The sequence below is a fragment of the Pan paniscus genome, chromosome 12 (assembly GCF_029289425.2).
Source record: "Pan paniscus chromosome 12, NHGRI_mPanPan1-v2.0_pri, whole genome shotgun sequence".
In the NCBI taxonomy this organism is placed as follows: domain Eukaryota; kingdom Metazoa; phylum Chordata; class Mammalia; order Primates; family Hominidae; genus Pan; species Pan paniscus.
In genome coordinates, this window is record NC_073261.2 from 60759122 (window position 1) to 60778109 (window position 18988).

Consider the following 18988-nt stretch of genomic DNA (forward strand, 5'->3'; position numbering starts at 1 on the left):
TGACTCAGTAATCCTTTATTCTCCTAGGGTATGACTTGCATTAAATAAATATACTTTTAAAAATCCACTTCTCTCTCTGTAATATCCTAGTGGAAAGACAATAAGTCAATGCACAATTATAAAAAAGACCAGAAAACAAAGAAAAACCTGAATGAAACAATTGACCAAAAAATATATATACATATTTCATATAACTATCTTAAAATATGTTATATTTCGTGCAACATATACTATGTTCTTTGTCTTGCATCTGCTCAAAACTCTTACCCACCCACCACACAAACATCCTTCCTCCCTCCGTCTCCTCCCTCTCTCTCTCTCTCACACACTCACACACACACTCACACACACATACCGTTTAAACATAACCCAATCATTTTACATCCACCATGTTTTCCTAGAATGTCTGATGTCAAAATAGGACAAAATGAGATCAATTGGCATTGAAAAAGCCTCTCAAAACTAAGAACTGCTATTTATCCTGTTAAAAATAAAATGTTACCACTAAAATAAGTTTCTTTTCCTAGTGATTCTGCTCTTGTTACCATGCTCCTTTTATTCTTAGGATTTTGGAACTGATAAGAGAGGTAAGCCTGATGTCTGTGGTGGTGCACTGGTAAATATTTAACAACCAGCTCCAAGTGAGGGAACAAAACTCTGATGTGTAGCATTTGTCAATTTCTATAATGTAAATACCTTTATCATGGCAAATTTCAAGCTACCAAATGGATGTTGCTGAACAATGGAGTTGGGAATATCTATGCACAACTGGCTCCTCCAAGGTGGTACAAGCCAGTTCCACCACCACCACCAGATGCCTGGGACTCATCTCAGAGATTTTTAAATGTTCCCAGCACCTTTGACCTATGGCAGCGATTCTAGAGGCACTCTAGTTCATAGAGCTCTTCTAGTTTGCTCTCAGCCATCTGTTTCTAGAATGTTTTCAGACATGCCTGTCAATTTCCTGGGCTAAAAATCACTTTCTAGGATCACAGGTGGACAGGCCAATACTAGTTCCTGTGTTCAGTCAATATACAACATAATCCATATAAATCCTGGCCTCTGAGTGATCCACTCTCAAAGATGTGTTCAAAGAAAACATGTATAACATTTCAGAAGCTTTGAGAAACAGTATCAGTCTTGGGGTTTTCTTATAAAGTTTTATGCAAGTGTTTTACCCCAAAACCTTCCCAATCAACAACCCTCCTTAGACATTCTCATTCTGTCTCCAAAGTTTTATACTTACGTTAATAGCTAAACACACAGACAGTTTCTCTCACATTCCCTCTCTCACTGTCCCCCCACATTCATATACACACGCACACATGCACACACGCGCACACACACACACACATCCTACATCACCATTCTGCTCCCTCATTCAATTCACACACCTTTATGTCAACACCACACTCTCTATCCATGACTGCCCTCATCATGCACAGTGCGCTAGGAAACATAGTTCTCCCAATCTGACTGTTTTTCTCCAGTTCTAGTGAGTGATCTTCTCTATTCCATTATAATAACAGAAGCTATTTGTGAATGTGACTTTGCAGCACCCCAATAATACTAGGGAATACTTACCTAGTTCCCACGCCATACCAGGCACTAAGCTAAGCACTTTAAGTAGAGACTCATTTAAATCGTGGAGCCAGGACTGAAACTAGGCAGAGTGGCACAAGAGCCCATTGTTCTCAACCACCATGGCCGGCTGTGTCTCAAGTCCATCAGAAAGAAAGCCACTGTGGGACCTTAACCACATCAAATGTTCTGTATCTCAGTTTCCTCATTTATAAAATAAGACTAACAATAATGCCTATCTTTCAGGGTTTGGAGGAGAATTAAACGAGTTAACATATGTAAAGTCCTTAGAACAGTAGCTGGCACATTAAAAAAATTGATTATGTTAGCTAAGTGTCAGCTAGTGTTAACTAGTGCAAATCCACTCCTCACAGCCTATGGAATCCCATGACTTCTCATAGTGTCCTCTGATAGTGTCCCCTGGGCTTGCAATTTTTTTCTGTAAAGGGTCAGATAAATATTTTAGGCTTTGCAAGCCACATACAGGTAGGTCTCTGTCACATAATTTTCTTAGTTTTTATTTGTTATGTCTTTAAAAATATAAAAACCATTCTTAATCTGTGGGCTAAAACAGATCACAGACTGGATTTGGCCCACAGGCCATAGTTTACTAACCCCCATGCTAGATAGAGAGAGAGAGCCCCATTTTAAATGCCATATGTTTTTAAAGAGGCAGCAGGTGCCATGTCTGGACACAAAGGTGGCAAGAAGCAGCCCCTGAAACAGCACAAGGAACAGGCCAAGGAGATGGACAAGGAAGATGTGGCTTTCAAGCAGAAACAACCAGAAGCTGAAGGGGCCCTGGATACAGGTGGAGTTAAGAAATCTGGCAAAAAAAATTAGTACACCCACCGTGGAAAACAGTATGGAAGTTCCTCAAAAAATTAAAACTAGAACTACCATATGAACCAGCAATTCCACTACTGGGTATATATCCAAAGGAAATGAAATCAGTATGTTGGAGAGATACCTGCACTCTCATTTTTATTGCAGAACTTCTCATAATAGGCAACATATAAAATCAACCAAGTATCCATCAATGGATGAATGGACAAGGAAAATGTGGCAAATATACACAACGAAATATTATTCAACCATAGAAAAGAATGAAATCCTGTCATTTTCCAAAGAATGTTGAAATGGAAGACATCATGTTAAGTGAAATAAGCCAGGCACAGAAAGGCAAACACTGTATGATCTCACTCACATGTGGGCTCTAAAAAAAAAAAAAGTTAATGTCATAGAAACAGAGAACAGAACAATGGTTATGACTGGGAAGAGAAGGGGAGAAGGGAGGATGGGGAGAGGTTGGTCAATGGGTACAAAGTTACAATTAGAAAGGTGGAATAAATTCTGTTGTTCTATTGCACACTAGGGTGATCATGGTTAACAGTAAGGTATTACGTATTAGAAAATAGCTAGAAGGCTGGTCACAGCAGCTCACACCTATAATCCCAGCACTTTGCAGCCCAAGGCAGGAGATCACTTAAGCCCAAGAATTTGAGACCAGCCTGGGCAACATAGAGAGGCTCCATCTCTACAAAGAAAAAATTAAAAATTAGCCAGGCACGGTGGTGCACACCTGTGGTCCCAGCTGCTTGGGAGGTTAAGGTAGGAGGATCGCTTGAGCCCAAGAGGTCGAGGCTGCAGTGAGCCATGATTGTGCCACTATACTCCAGCCTGAGCCACAGAATGAGACCCTGTCTCAAACAAAAAAGAAAAAGAAAAGAAAAAAAATAGCTAGAAGCAAGGATTTTAAATGTTCTCACCACAAAGAAATTACAAATGCAGCTAGGCGGGGTGGCTCAGGCATGTAATCTCAGCACTTTGGGAGGTCGAGGCCGGTGGATCATCTGAGGTCAGGAGTTCAAGACCAGCCTGGCTAACTTGGTGAAACCCCATTTCTACTAAAAATATAAAAAATTAGTCAGGCGTGGTGGCACGCACCTGTAATCCCAGCTACTTGGGAGGCTGAGGCAGGAGGATCACTTGAACCTGGGAGGCAGAGGTTGCAGTGAGCCAAGATGACACCATTGCACTCCAGCTTGGGCAACAAGAGCAAAACTCTGTCTCAAAAAAAAAAAAGAAAGAAATTACAAATATATGAGGTGATGAATATGCCAAATGCCCTAGTTTAATCATTATACAACATACACATGTATGGAAACATCAAACTGTTCCCATAAATATGTACAATGTGCCAATTTTTTTAGAAGTATTATAATGGGAAAAAAAGAAATCTGGCAAATAAGCTGCTCCTTGTGCCTGAGATGATGATGACCCTCAATTCCATTCCTATTTAAACATCTGGATTCTCTACCATAATATCTTTTACCACATATAACTAGAATAAAGAGTTGTCTTGGAGCCTATTGCACATTTAAGAATAAACTTGGCTGGGCATGGTGGCTTACGCCTGTAATCCCAGCACTTTGGGAGGCTGAGGCGGGTGGATCATGAGGTCAGGAGATTGAGATCATCCTGGCTAACACAGTGAAACCCTGTCTGTACTAAAAATACAAAAAAATTAGCCGGGTGTGGTGGCACACACCTGTAGTCCCAGCTACTCGGGAGGCTGAGGCAGGAGAATTGCCTAAACCTGGGAGGCAGAGATTGCAGTGAGCTAAGATTGGTGCCACTGCACTCCAGCCTAGGCAACAGAGTGAGACTCCGTCTCAAAAAATAAAATAAAAAATAAACTTTTGTAAAAAATAAAAATGAATAAATAAGTGTCATATGTTTTTATGCAAGTGAATACGGGAACTCAGAAAAACAAACATGTAGCAATTCACACAATGCCTTCGCAAATTAAGTGCCAGGCACTATGCTGGTTGCTGAGGCGACAAAGATGGAGAAGGGTGTGGCTGGTCTCTAGGATACTCATAGCTGGCTGGCAAGAAAGTCGCAGCACAGGGTGTGGTGAATGCTTTAATAAAGGAGCGGGGGATCAGCTCTAGGTAGGGGAAGGTGATGGATGAGGAGAGAGTCCAAAGAGGAAAAGATGCTGGAGATAAAGCTTGAGGGAGATGAGGAATTCACTCAGCAGACAGAGGCACAAGAGAGTGAGGAGGTATTCATAAAATGGCAGTGCCTGGGATCTGAGGAAGTCCAAGAGGTCAGCGAGAGCCAGATTGGGAGGAGGGGAGGGCCCGGAAGACCCTGCTGCAGCACTAGGACTTTGTCCTGTAGATCTGTGGTTCTCAAACTTTTCAACATAGAAATCTGTCCTCAGGGAAAATCTTTTTTTTTTTTTTTTTTTTGAGACAGGGTCTTACTCTGTCGCCCAGGATGGAGTGCAGTGGTGCAATCATGGCTCACTGCACCCTTGACCTCCCAGCCTCAAGTGATCTTCCCACCCCAGCTTCCCAACTAGCTGGCACTATAGGCGCACACCACCATGCCTAATTTTTGTATTTTTTGTAGAGGTGAGGTTACACCATGTTGCCCAAGCTGGTCTTGAATTCCTTGGCTCAGGGATCCACCTGCCTCAGCCTCCCAAAGTGTTAGGATTACAGGCATGAGCTACCGTACCTGGCCAAGGAAAATCTTAATCTGGAGCCCTAGGTATAAAAGTAATCTGATTGAAGCTGGGAGGTGAGCCCACCCTCCCGCAAAGCCTCTTCACCATCGGCAGGTCACAGCTCCCTCAGAGCTTCCTGGTAGAAACAGATGAAATTTGTGGTTTCTGGCAGTGGGCAGCAAGCTGAGGGCCTGGGGAGTCCTTTGTACTTAAGCAAATTCTTCTGAAGTCAATACATTCCATCTACCTATTTTTATCTTGAACAGACATCCTGCTCTTCCCCAGTCCCTCTCCCTTTGCTGAGCTGCGTGCTGACTTGCGTCATCACAGAATTGTTTCTTGAGCATGTTTTCTCCCCATTTAGATGAATCATCCTGAGGATGGGAAGTACATCTTGCTTCTCTTGTATCTCTCTCAACAAGCAGTGCAGGGCAAGACAGGGCTGTTGAAGGGAAGGTCTCTTCCAACCTTAAGATCTCTTTTTTTTCTTTTTTAATTCTTAATGTTGCAAAACTGATGTCCCATTCCACCAACCTTAAGATCTTAAAACTCTCACAGGATAAAAGTATTTTCAGGCCAGACATGGTGGCTCATGCCTGTAATCCCAGCACTTTGAGAGGCCAAGGCAGGTAGATCACTTGAAATCAGAAGTTTGAGACCAGCCTGGCCATCATGGTGAAACCCCATCTCTACTAAAAATACAAAAAAAAATTAGCCAGGCATGGTGGCAGCCACCTGTAATCCCAGATACTTGGGAGGCTGAGGTAAGAGAATCACTTGAACCTGGGAGGTGGAGGTTGCAGTGAGCCAAGATCGTGTCACTGCACTCCAGCCTAAGTGACAGAGCGAGACTCCATCTCAATCAATAAATCAATCAATGGAAGTGGAGTATTTCATGGGAAAGTGTTTGTGTGTTTCAGGACTCAGGGTTGATTTGAACAAATTCTTCTGTTCATGAGACATTACTGTTTGAAGTCAACACACAACCCCACATGCCCCGCTTTTTACTAATTCTCTTTCATCTCCATTCTACAGCCCAGTTTCTCTCCCCACAATTGACAAGCATTGTATTGTGCTTATCTGTATATGTGCTTTGACTATTGTCTTGTATGCATATATTTTAATGTATAGAAAGGTTATGTTCTCATGTTTTAGATATCATCCGGTCTCTTCCTTTTTTCACCTAGCATGATGTTTTTGAGATCTATCCATATTGCCACGCATGCATCTAGTCATTTCTCCTAGATGCTGCATACTGTTCCATAATCTGTACCCACCAGATTTAACATATCCAGCCCCCCAAGGATGGACAACTAGAATGTTTCCAACTCCTCACTACCACAAACAATGCTGTGATTATCTTCCCATATATGTCACTTATGAATCTGTATGGGAGGCTATGATGGGAGCGGTATACTCACAGCTGTAATCCCAGCACTTTGGGAGGCCAGGGCAAGCGGATCACTTGAGCTCAGGAGATTGAGACCAGCCTGGACAAACCCCATCTCTACTAAAAATACCAAAAAATGAAACAAAAAAAAAAACTATATGGGAAATTCTCCGGTATGTATTCCCAGGATCAGGAAAGCTGCGTCATGTGGTGTGAGTATACTTGGCTTCACTGAGTACTGCCAGGCTGCTCCCATTCTCCCTCCCACCAACATAGCCTGAGGGTTTCGAAGGCTCACATCCCCACCAACGTCGCACAATACTCAGTGTTATGGATTGAAATACGTCCCCCAAGAAAGATACGTTAAAGTCATAACTCCCAGTAGCTCAGAATGTGATCATGTTTGAAAATGCAGTCAAGTTGAGGTCATTAGGGAGGGTCCTAATCCAACATGACTGGTGTCCTTGTAGAAAGGAAAATATTTGGATGCAAAGACAGTCACGTATAGAGGGAAGACTATATGGACAGACACAGGAGAATATCATGTGAAGATGAAGGCAGAGACTGGGGTGAGGCATCTACAAGCCAAGGAAGGCCAAAGATTGTCAGCAAACCACCATAAGCTAGGAGAGAAGCCTGGAACAGATTCTCTCCCACACCTCTTAAAAGACCCCAACCCTGCTGACACCTCGATTTTGAATTTCTAGCCTCCAAAACTGTAAGAAAATAAGTTCCTGTACTTTTAGCCACCTAGTGTTTGGTACTTTGCTATGGCAACCCTAGGAAACTAACATCCTCTACTCTCCAAGTTCTGCCACTCTGCTAGGTGTAACATAAAATCTTGATATTCTTATTTTTGTTTTTCTACTCATTTGTGAGTTTGCATACTCTCTTCATATGCTTTTTAGTCATATGAGCTTCCTTGTAAACTGAAAGTTTTTAGTCTTTGATTGCTTTTTCATAGGGGCTGCTGTTTTTTTCTTATTGATTTGCAACAGTTCCTTGTAAATTCCAAATATTAGACTGTTGATATTTACAACTATAGTCTCCCAAACAATTATCTTTCTGTTCATTTTATAAATTTCTCATTGGGCAAAATTGCTTACCTCCTATTTAATCAAAGTCATCCATTTTGGGCACATGATTTGTGTATTTGCGATTTTGCTTAAGAAATCCTTCCCCACTTCTATGTTACAAAGATAGTCTATTATATAATATTCCACAAACTGTATGTATTATCTTTAACATTTAGAGCCAATATATATATATGGTGTGACATAGAGGCCTGTTTAACACACCAGTATAACAAAACACTCCAAAATATAGTGGCTTAAAACAACAAAAACATTTATTTTGCTCATGTATCTGCAGCACTGGCAAGGATCAGCAAGGATGGTTCATCTTTTTACCATGGTATGTCAGCTGAGATGGCTCCACTGGGACTGAAAGATCCACTCTCAAGTTGGCTCACTCCTGTGGCTGGCAAGTTGGTGATGGCTGTCAGCTGAGAGTTCAGCTGGGACTGAGGGCAGGGGCACCTGAGTTCCTTTCCACTAGCGCCTCTTCACAGGCTGCTTCGGCTTCTTCACATTATGATGGCTGAGTTCCAAGATAAAGAAAAATTCAAAGGCTGTATGACTTTATAAAACCTTAATAACACTTGCTCAGGCTATATTAGCTTTATATATAGCTTCAGAAATCATTTAGCATGACTTCCACTGTCATCACAAACCTGCCCAGAATCAGGGCGAGGAAACATACATTTCACCTCTAACAGGAAGGGCTCAAAGTCACTTTGTAAAGAAGCACACGTGGGAGGGAGATAATGCTGCAATCCTCTTTGGGAATGGAATCTGCCACAGGATCCAATTCCCTTAGTAGGTCATCTTTATCATTTGTTAAATTCCTTACACACATGGGTCTGTCAACTGAGTGCTCTACTCTGTTACTCTGTTCTATTTGTATTTTGCCACAATAAGGCTATGTCTTAATATCTTGACACAATATGTCTTAACATCTGATAGGGCAAGTTTCCTCTGTGTTTTCCTTTCTCAAAGTTGTTATTCATGAACCTCTTAATCTTCCATACAACTTCTAAAACACATCATCAAGCTCCTTAAAAAAATCCTACTGGAATTTTGTTAAGATTGCCTTGACATTATAAGTTAATTTGGGGAGAACTGTGGCCAGGCGCGGTGGCTCACACCTGTAATCCCAGCACTTTGGGAGGCCAAGGCAGGCAGATCACTTGAGGTCAGAAGTTTGAGACCAGCTTGGCCAACATGGTGATACCCCATCTCTGCTAAAAATAGAAAAATTAGCCAGGCATGGTAGTGCACATCTGTAATCCCAGCTACTCAGGAGGCTGAGGCACAAGAATCACTTGAACCCAGGAGGAGGAGGTTGCAGTGAGCCAAGATCACGCCACTGGACTCCAGCCTGGGCAATAGAGCAAGACTCTGTCTCAAAAAAAAAAATTGAGGGAGAATTAACACAACTTTATATTGTCATCTGATTAAAATATGTAAAAATTACTCCATTTATTCATGCTTTTTATAGCTTTTAATTTTTAATATTTTACCTATAGAGATCTTGTTTATTTCCTAAATATTTAATAGTTTTTGTTGCTTCCATGAATATTATTTTTTAATTATATTTTCTAATCAGTTTTTGCTGGTATTGAGAAATTCTGTTGCAATACATAAGCTGATCTTGCATCTGGCAACCTTGCTTAACTCTAATAGTATGATCTGTTGTTTTTGCTATGTAGATTATCACATTATCTGCAAATAATGATAGTTTCATTCCTTCCCCTTTAATTCCTCTCTCTTTTTGTTCTTCATTTACAGTTGTCTAGAAAGTCCAGTGTTATGCTAACAATAGTGGGGGGTAATGGGTATCCTTGTCTTACTACTAGTCTTAAAATGTAATACATCTTTCTCCATTAAGTATTATTTGTGCTCTAGGTTTTTCAATATAAATAGGTATTTAACTTTATTAAATATTTTCTACATTTACTGAGATAATTATGTGATTTTTTCTTTTTGTGCATTAATGTGAATTATGTTAAACCATCCTTTTACTTCTGAACAAACTTATCAAATGACAATAAATTAATACTTTTAATATTAACATTTAATAAGCTGCAACAATTTTTTTAGGGTTTTTGTATCTGGAATCATAAGCAAAAGTGGTCAGTAATTTTCTATTCTTATCCTTATCTAATTGTGGAACAAATGTTATGTTCAGCTCAAAAATGAGTGGTAGTTTTTGTTATTTCTCTATTTTCTAACTTGAGATTGCTAGAATTTTACTGTAAAACTGTCTGGGCCAGGTGCCTTTTTGGAGTGGAGGTCTTTGTTCTGGTGCCTATTGGTTTATTTAAGTTTTCTATTTCTTCTTTTACCAATATAGGCATTTAATCATGTTCTCTAAATATTTTCATTTCATATAAGGTTTCCAAATTTAGCAGGATGAAGTTATTCATAATTTAGTTATCTTACCAGCTGTATCATATAGCTGTTTCTCCCTTTTCCATCAGTATCTTGTTTATTAATCTTTTTGCTGATTAGTCTTTATTGATTCACATATTCATTAACTATGAATTATTAATAAGATAGTTCCTGCTGTTTATATTTCCAAAAAGTTGTGTTTGTCTAGTTTGTCTATTGCTTGTATTTATTTGTTCATTCTTCACTGATTCTTGTCCTTATATTTATTATTTCTTTCCTTCTTGTGTACTTTGATTTGTTCTGTTATTCTTTTCAAACCTTTTGGGTAGAATTCTTAACTTACTTGATATTAACTTTTTTATTCCCAGAAAAGTAGATTTAAAGCAATAGATTCTTCTCTGACAACTGTTTTAGCTATGTCCTGCTTATTTGGATAGGAAGGATTCTTACTGTCATTTAGTGTTAATTATTATTTATTTTTACTAATTTCTCTTATACTCATTAGGAATTTAACAAGTAAGCCTCCCTTTTAATTGAAGAGTTTCTTAGTAATATTATTTGATTTCCAGACATATGAGATTTTTCATTTTTTAATTTTATTCAGATGGGATTTTTCTAGGTAACTTTTAGTCTTCTAGTGCTATGTTCAAAGAACATAATCTGCATAATTATCATTCCTTGGAATTTATTGAGGCTTCCTTTGCAGCCTGGTATGTGGCCACTTTTTACAAATGTTTTTTGCGTGCTCCAAAAGAAAATGTATTCTCTATTGCTGTGCATAGTGTTCTGCATAATTCTAATAGCATGAGCTTGTTATTATATTAGTCAAATTATCTATGCCTCTGCTTACTTTTGTTTGAGTTATCAGTTTCTAACCCTGGTGTCTTAAAATAACTATAATTGTTGATTTATAGATGTCTTTTAAAAAGAATATTTTGTAGAGTAACAACAGAGATAACAGAGAACAGTTTGTCAGATCCCCTCAAATCACAGGGATTTCATGCTAAGAAATGAATGAAAATTCAAGGCCTATACTCAGTCTTGGCTTGGACTGAGGGCTCCAAAGAGGCAATGTAAGTCTTGGCTACTTCATCTGCCCAAGGGAAACCTGTAAGTCTATGTGAAGGTAGGGCTAACCTTGATGTGCCCTTCAGGAGCTTCTGCCTCCAAGGTCTGAATCTAAATGAGGATGGGCACAAGCCCCATCTTTTTACCAGTGGCAGATCTTACCAATCAATCACTCACTCTTTAGGTAGCCTCCCAGAAGCCAGAATGAGCTTTTTTGGCAACCTTTGTATCAACAGCAAATAAATGCCACCCTGACTTTTTTTTTTTTTTTTTTTTGAGATGGAGTCTCACTGTGTCACCCAGGCTGGAGGGCAATGGCGTAATCTCGGCTCACTGCAACCTCCGCCTCCCAGGTTCAAGCAGTTCTCCTGCCTCAGCCTCCTGAGTAGCTGGGATTACAGGCACACCCCACCACACCCATCTAATTTTTGTATTTTTAATAGAGACAGGGATTCACCATATTGGTCAGGCTCGTCTCGAACCCCTGACCTCATGATCTGCCCGCCTCAGCTTCCCAAAGTGCTGGGATTACAGGCATGAGCCACCACGCCTGGCCAACCCTGACTTTTGAGACTGAAGCCATATCTAAGAAACTGAGGACTGTCTCTGAATTCTAGGTAGCAAAGTCAACCCAATGGCTCAATATTGATTGCTGAGTGGCTCCAAAGCTCTGGACACAAGGATCACTCTACACCCAAACTCCTCCAGTAACATGAAAACCCCTAGCATGTGAATAAGGTACCCACCTATTTTGTGAGATTTCTCAAAGTATTTCTGTTCTCCTCAGTCTGAATGAGGTTAATTTTCCTGAGCAACAAGAACAAGTGTGAATGCCCACTCCTCAACTTGGAGTCTTCTACATAACTTGGATGTTGAGAACTTAAATACACTATGGTGAGCTGCAGACTCTTCTTGCAGATATAACAATGCTCTTGGTTTAAGCAGGTGTACCAGTCAGGGTTGTTGGCCACAAACAATAGAAATGGCTCTGCCTGAACTGAGCAAAAAAAGACTTTACTAAAGGCAGCTCACAGACTCCAGAATGCCTGGAGAAAGAGGTTCAGGGAATGGGCAGGCACAAAAGAAATCCGGGTCCTGGAACCACAGCCCCAGATTCCCTACAGGCACATTTTGAAGAGTTCACCTGAGCCTGTGTCACCACTGCAAGTGCCTTCATTGGTGGCACAGCCCCTGGAAACCCGATGTCACTGCCACTGCTGCCGCTGCCACCACCCTAGCGGGACCATCCCCATTTCTTGGCCTCACCAGCTCTCAATTCAGAGCCTCAGGTAGGGTCGTGCAATTGCCAGAGCACCAGCGCTAACCTGCATCCTAGACACCTGGGGGTGCTCAGGAGGGCAGGTATTGATTGGCCTTCTAGGCTTCTCTGCTGAAAGGCTAGCTCTGCTCACCCTAAGAATCACATGGCAGGAAGTTTCTCAAATGTAGGAAGGGGATTCCCATGCAGCACGGACCTAAAAACACAAAACCCACTAAGCTGGTTAGGGTGGAGTGCAGAATGGGCTCCTCAGCATCCTTCTAGGGGGGCATGGGTCCCATAATAATTTGAACCCAACTTGGACCTTATTTTCATCTTAAAGATAGAGGATAATATCAACCAACACATGTGTTTGAAATAAGGTTTAAATGAAATGAAGTATGTGTGGGTGATTTGTAAATTATACAATGTTATGTGGATGTTAGTGATTCCACTCACTCCTTTGTTCTTTCGGCAAACTTCTCAGGCTTCATCTGGTGCTGGTCCATCACATAAATTTCATCTTCAGCCTCTCAGCAGACAATCTTGCCTCTTACTCCAGAGAGTCAACAGAACCCACATGAAAGAAACTCTACCAGCTTCCCACCACCAAACTGACAGACCCACCTGCATCTACTTCATCCTCTCCGCCTTCACTGCTGTTTCCATGGAGATACCCCTACTCTCTATCCACAGCCAATCTTGCCTTAGATAAGTGGCTCCCACCCTTTCCTGCCTTCTCCAGAACCTGTCATTATCAGTTACCCTCTCTGTGTCCTGTATCTATTTCTTTGTCTCCACTAAATCCTTCCATCCTACTCTCTCCCACATTATCCTCCCTACCTGACCCCCCAGACCCACATTTCCCATTAGCTACCACCCACTCTTCTTTCCTTCGCAAACATCTGATGAGTTGCCTGCATTGACTCTCTCCTCTTCCTCATCTCCCGTCCGCTCCTCAGCCTGTTCCAGCCTGACTCTCACACTTATGTATCCACCAAGCCTGACTTTGCCAAGTCCAAGTTGCCTCTCACTGATCTGTCTATGGCTTTTGACACAGTGACCCACTGATCCCTCCTTCTAGAGACAACCCCTTCCTTGGCATCCAGGACACTGTCCTCTCTCTCTCTCTGAATGCTCCTTGCAATTATCTTAGCCAGCTCCTGATTCTCAAGACAGCCTTTAAAGATTGACTCCTCCTTCCCTTCATGCCTCCCACATACACATCATCCATCCCTAAATTCTATCCATTCCACCTCCCAAATATTTCTCTAATCTTTGCACTCCTACCCACAAGCACAGGACTATAAAATCCTCCTATCTGGTCTTTCCACATCCACTTTGGCCTTCTGAACCATTCTTCAACCAGCAACCAGAGTAAGCTTTTTAACATATAAAAACGACCAACTTGTTTCTTTGCTTAAAACCCTTCAATGACTTAAAATCCTTCAAATCCTTAACAGGGATTTCCATGTGCTACATGTCTCAACCCCGGCCCACCTCTTCCCACTCCTCATTCTCTTTTCCCCTGGCTTGCCTGCATTCAGCTGGTTGCACAGAGTTTTCCTCTAATAGCCCGAGCTCCTGCTCAACCCAGGGCCATTCCTCTTCCTGAAGCCAGAGCCTCCCTTGCACTGCACCGGCCATGCACTGCATGACTCCAAGGGACACCGTTTGCCTCACTGGCATCACAGATGCAGAGTTGCTACCATGATTCAGCAATGAACTAGCTTAAAGAGGTGCACTCTTCTAATTACCAAAGAGTCTTTGCACTAGCTGGCATCAGGGCTGTCTGAACACCCTTCCCCTGCTCATCTTTTGGATCTCTTAAGTGTCTTGTGGAGGGAGAATCCTTTCCTGACCCTCCAAACTAGGTCAGGTCTCCCTGCAAGTCATGACCCCTCCACACTTTGCCTTTATGTTACTTACCATAATTATACTTATATACATTTGGGTAACTATTCATAATGTATCTGTCTTCCTGATGGACTATAAGTTCCCAAGGAATTGTGACAGTTTCTGGGATGCTCTACCCTATGTCACCCTGAGTCCACCAAGGAGGGCATACTCAACTAACTGAGAAGTGACTTATGGATAAATGAATGAGTCAACCACATGGGCTTCTGTTCTGGCTAAACAGCTCTCCTCTGCTGTCTGAATATATCTAAGGCCCTGTTCAGCAACTGTCTAAGTTTCCATGCTCTTAAGCCACAGGATAGAGGTCCAGTTGGTCGGTTTTCCACACACAAGAAATGAAGTTCCCCAGGACCATAACACCATGTTGTTCTGTTATCATGGGGTTGCCATTTCTTAACTTATTTTTTTTTTAAGAGATGGGATCTCACTATGTTGCCCATGCTGGATTTGAACTCCTGGGGCTAAAGCTATCCTCCCACCTCAGCCTCCCAAGTAGCTGGGACTACAGGTGCACGGCACCATGCACCAGCTGGAGGCATATTTCAAACAAGCTAACCCACAGAACCATAAGCCTGCCCAAACTCTCCTCTGCTGGCTAGGAAACAAGAATAACCCTCAGCCCAGAGCATGTGGATGACCAGGACCTCACCCACCACCCCATCCTGGAGACCAGCTCTCAACCCTATACTCTTTCAGACCAGGAGCCTGAGCCTGTGTCCCTTTGGGCCACTGCTCGAGTGTGCCCTCTGAGAGGTACTGCTCCACAGGCTGCAAGAGTATTTGTCCCATTTTTCTTATCACTTCCCAAAAAGTAGCACCACTGAGTAACAATTACAGATTGCCTACTGTGTACCTGCCTTTGTACAAAGTAATACAAACCATAATATTTGCCCTAAACAACTTTAGTCTCCAGCTGTGGAGACAAGAGTGCACATGAACAGAGAAGGAACTCTGAGCTGGGATTTGGAACATCCCAGCCTCGGCCTCAGCACTAAGCCCGTCTGAAAGCTGAAAAGGAAAGTGGTTCAATGCAAGGGCAGTGCATTGGGAAGCCGAGGTGGGAGGATCTCTTGAGCCCAGGAGTGCAAGATCAGCGTGGGCAATATACTGAGACCTGTTATCCACAAAAAAAAAAAAAAATTAAAAGTTAGCTGGGCATGCTGGCACATGCTTATAGTCCCAGCTACTTGGGAGACTGAGGCAGGAGGATCGCTTGAGCCCAGGAGTTGAAGGCTGCAGTGAGCTATGATTGTGCCACTCCAGCCCAGGTGACAAAGTGAGACCCTGTCTCTAAAGAAAAAAAAAAAATTATGAAAGCAGAGGTCCTAGCCAGAAACCTGGAACTCTACTCCCCTCTGCTGTTTTCTTGTAGACTAAATAAAGATCTGCCATTGCAACCAAAGAGGGAAACAGAAATACAGGGCAAATAAATAGGAGGGGAAGAACAGGACAGAAGGACAAAGAAGGGGGAACAAGTAAGCTGCAATAGTGAAATAAAAGCTATTAATACAGAGTGTGTCTGATTATGACAACTAATATTTGTGTAGTTTTTCACACAGCACTTACACAGGGACTAGCTCTCTGGATTCCCCCAGCATCCCTGAGAAGTACATCATCCCAGCTTTACAGATGTTGAGACTGCAGCCCCAAAGATTGTGAGGTACCCAGTCTTACATAGCTGGCAAGTGACGGAACTAGGACCTGAAACCCTGGCCCAAATCTGACTCCAACACAGTCCTCATTCCTCTAAACTCCTTTCGTCCAGAAACAGCAAGTTTATAGGACAGACAAAGGAGAAGTGGCTCCCAGTTATTCTTCCCACTTCTGCAAAGCCTCATCTCTCCTGCCACACTCACCTCCTCCCACCCCCGCCCCAACCCTCTGCACAGAAGACTGCAGGTCACCTTATTGGCTTCCTAAAGAACATGGTAGTGTTTATTTGACAACAACCTTGGCAGGACCTCTTTGCTGCCAAACATCCTGTCCTGGGAGCCGAAGGGTCAGCATGGGGAGGAGATGAAGCTTATGCCATCCTCATCCTCCCCTGGGACAGCTTATTACCTGTAGGCACAGGTCTGGTAGATACTGGGAGGATGTCAAAGACCCTACAATGGGACATGATGATCTATCAAAATAATTATAACAGCAATGACAGCAGCTAACACTTCTTGAGTGCTTACTACCCACCGCCACGAGAAGAGCTTTCAATGGCTTTGAACTGTGCTTAAGCCTCATCACTACGTAATGAGGTATGCTCTAGTCTTCCATGAGAAACTGAGGCTCAGGGGATGAACTGTCATGTCAGGGCCACACATCAGCAAGGGTTAGAGCCAGGACTCAAGTCAGGTGAAGACTCCAAGGGCCAAACTCTTAACCACCATGTATATTGCCTCTTTGTTTTATGAATACCCTAGGTGGGGCAGCAGGGTAGTATAAACCCCAAAAAACAGGTACAATTAATGTCTACCAACATCTGGAGTGGCGAGAAAGGTTTCAAAGACAAAATAAGACTGATGTGGACCTGTACGAAGGAAGAAGACAGATGAGGGGCCCAGGGTCACATACAAGAGAAAGGTCAGAGCAAAGGTGAGATGGATTCTGGCAGGGCTTACACAGGGAAAGAGGGGAGATCAGAAGCAGCCCGAATGGTACCGTGGAAGTCGCCTTGATGGCTCATTCTTCAGACTAACAGATTTGACACCAGAAAGAAGAACAGGGAGCAAAGGAGAACAGAGGAAAGGAAATCGTAGACACCATGTGAGTTTCAAAAGTACCTAGTAGGAATGTGAGAATTTTTCCCATAATCTGATTATTTGGTCCTTTGGGGTGTCTGGGACAAAGTTTCCACCCTCAGAGTAGCTTCTTCCAAATAGTCCCAGTCGCCACCCTAGGAACCAAGCAGGTGGGTGCTCTTGAAACTTAGGAAGCCCTTTAGCTGTAAATAAAGGGAAAAGGATCCGGGAAAAGTGAGCCAATGGCAGGGGCAGGGAAGGCATTTGCAGTCAATTTGGGATGTCCCCACTGCATTGGATCCTCTCTGTCGTGGAAACAATCCATGCCCCTGTGTCATACAATGTTCAGTCTTATCTAATTCCAGCCATATCTACACATCACAAAGTAGCACAGCGAGCTACCCACAATCTGTCCAATTTGCTTACTTTGAACCTCCAAACAAAGTAGCCAGGCTCCCAGAGGACAGGGGACTTCCTGTCAAGCCAGTTGGGTGCTCTGTCCATCAGTCTCAAGCCTAGGAATGGAAATGCACTTGAAAATCCTTGTCAACGCAACCAGTGCATTCAGACTCTCCATTGTAGCCACATAACCTGTGTCCTCTGTCCTCTGTATCACTGACTATCACTAGAACACAGCTTCCTAACCTTCCCTGGGCCCCTGCAACCACTGAGAAACAAACAAAACAAAACCAGAATCTGTCTCCCAAAAGTTAACATTATTACTGGTCAGGAGAAAGGTTGGACATTTGGTCAAATTCCTCTAAGGTTTTGCATTTCCCCATTATTAAGAAGGCCTGCTTCAGGAGCACAATGTTAACTGGTTCAAAGCTTTCATATATATATATGTATGTGTGTGTGTATGTGTGTGTGTGTGTGTGTGTGTGTGTGTATAATGATTTTACCATTTAAGCTATAGAAGACAGCAACCACAAAATTGAAATTCTGTCTTTCAAAGGGTTTTATGTACTCTCTAACTGAAAACAGCTTCACAATAAAATGATCCAGTTTTACAAGTAAGCGCTACCCAAAATAGTAACTATGGCCTTAAGGGCTATTATCTCATTGCTATATGAAGGATTTAGGGCATATAAATGTCCATTAACACAACTAAGCATAATAATCTGATTTATAAAGTACCCCTTGCCAGGGCCTTTGTGGCACCCTACAATTACACTGCCCCAATTAAAACATCCTAGAAGCCTAATAGGCTTACCCCGAAAGAAACAGCCCTGTAAAAGCATGACCCACCCCACCAAAAAATCTTGATGGAGGGGGTTCTACAGCAAGGTGGTGGCAGCAAAGAGGGTTTTTGGATGGAAAGGAGAGCATTTTAAATGTCTGATTCCCATGCTCAAAGCCTGCCAAAGTAAACAGGAGCGATAGTAACCCCAAAGCAAAGAGGCATTACCAGTATGATTGTCTGGTTGTCCATCTAAGGCCTTCCTAGTAAATTTGGCATTTGCTTCTCACAAAAGAACACTTCTGGGTCCTAAGCTTGGGAAATCCAAATGACATTTGCAGCTGGAAAGCAAGAAGAACTCTTCTGTTCCAGAGACCTATTTGGAGCATGAAATTTGAACACCTTCTCTCAACCTTGGCCCAAGTCAACCCCAAGTTGCTCAGCTGAAATTTGCAGAGTCTCAGCCACTTGTGTGTATGTGTGTTGGGGCAGATGGGGGTGGGGGGGTCTCATCTGTCTTGACTACTCTTAGATAAGTCTATCACAACAGAATGGAAATATGCCTCTCAAAATTTACCCTTCATTCCTAGATATCAGTGGACAAATGAAATTTCCAAAAGACATAAGAAGTTACTAAAGTAAATGTCTTCAAAGTTGGCTCAAAGCTAATCTTAGTGAAGAGTGAAAACTGCCCCCTGACTATTCTGTAGAGAAAAGCATGTAGCGAAGGAGAACATTTCTAAAAATCTATTCACAGATAGGCAGAGGCAGCCATCCAATGCTGTGTCCCACCCACCACTTAACTCATTCACACCAACTGAGCAAAGATACTATTAATACTAATACTCAAAATGCTGGTGAGACTTCAGCCAGACAGGTACTCTGACACT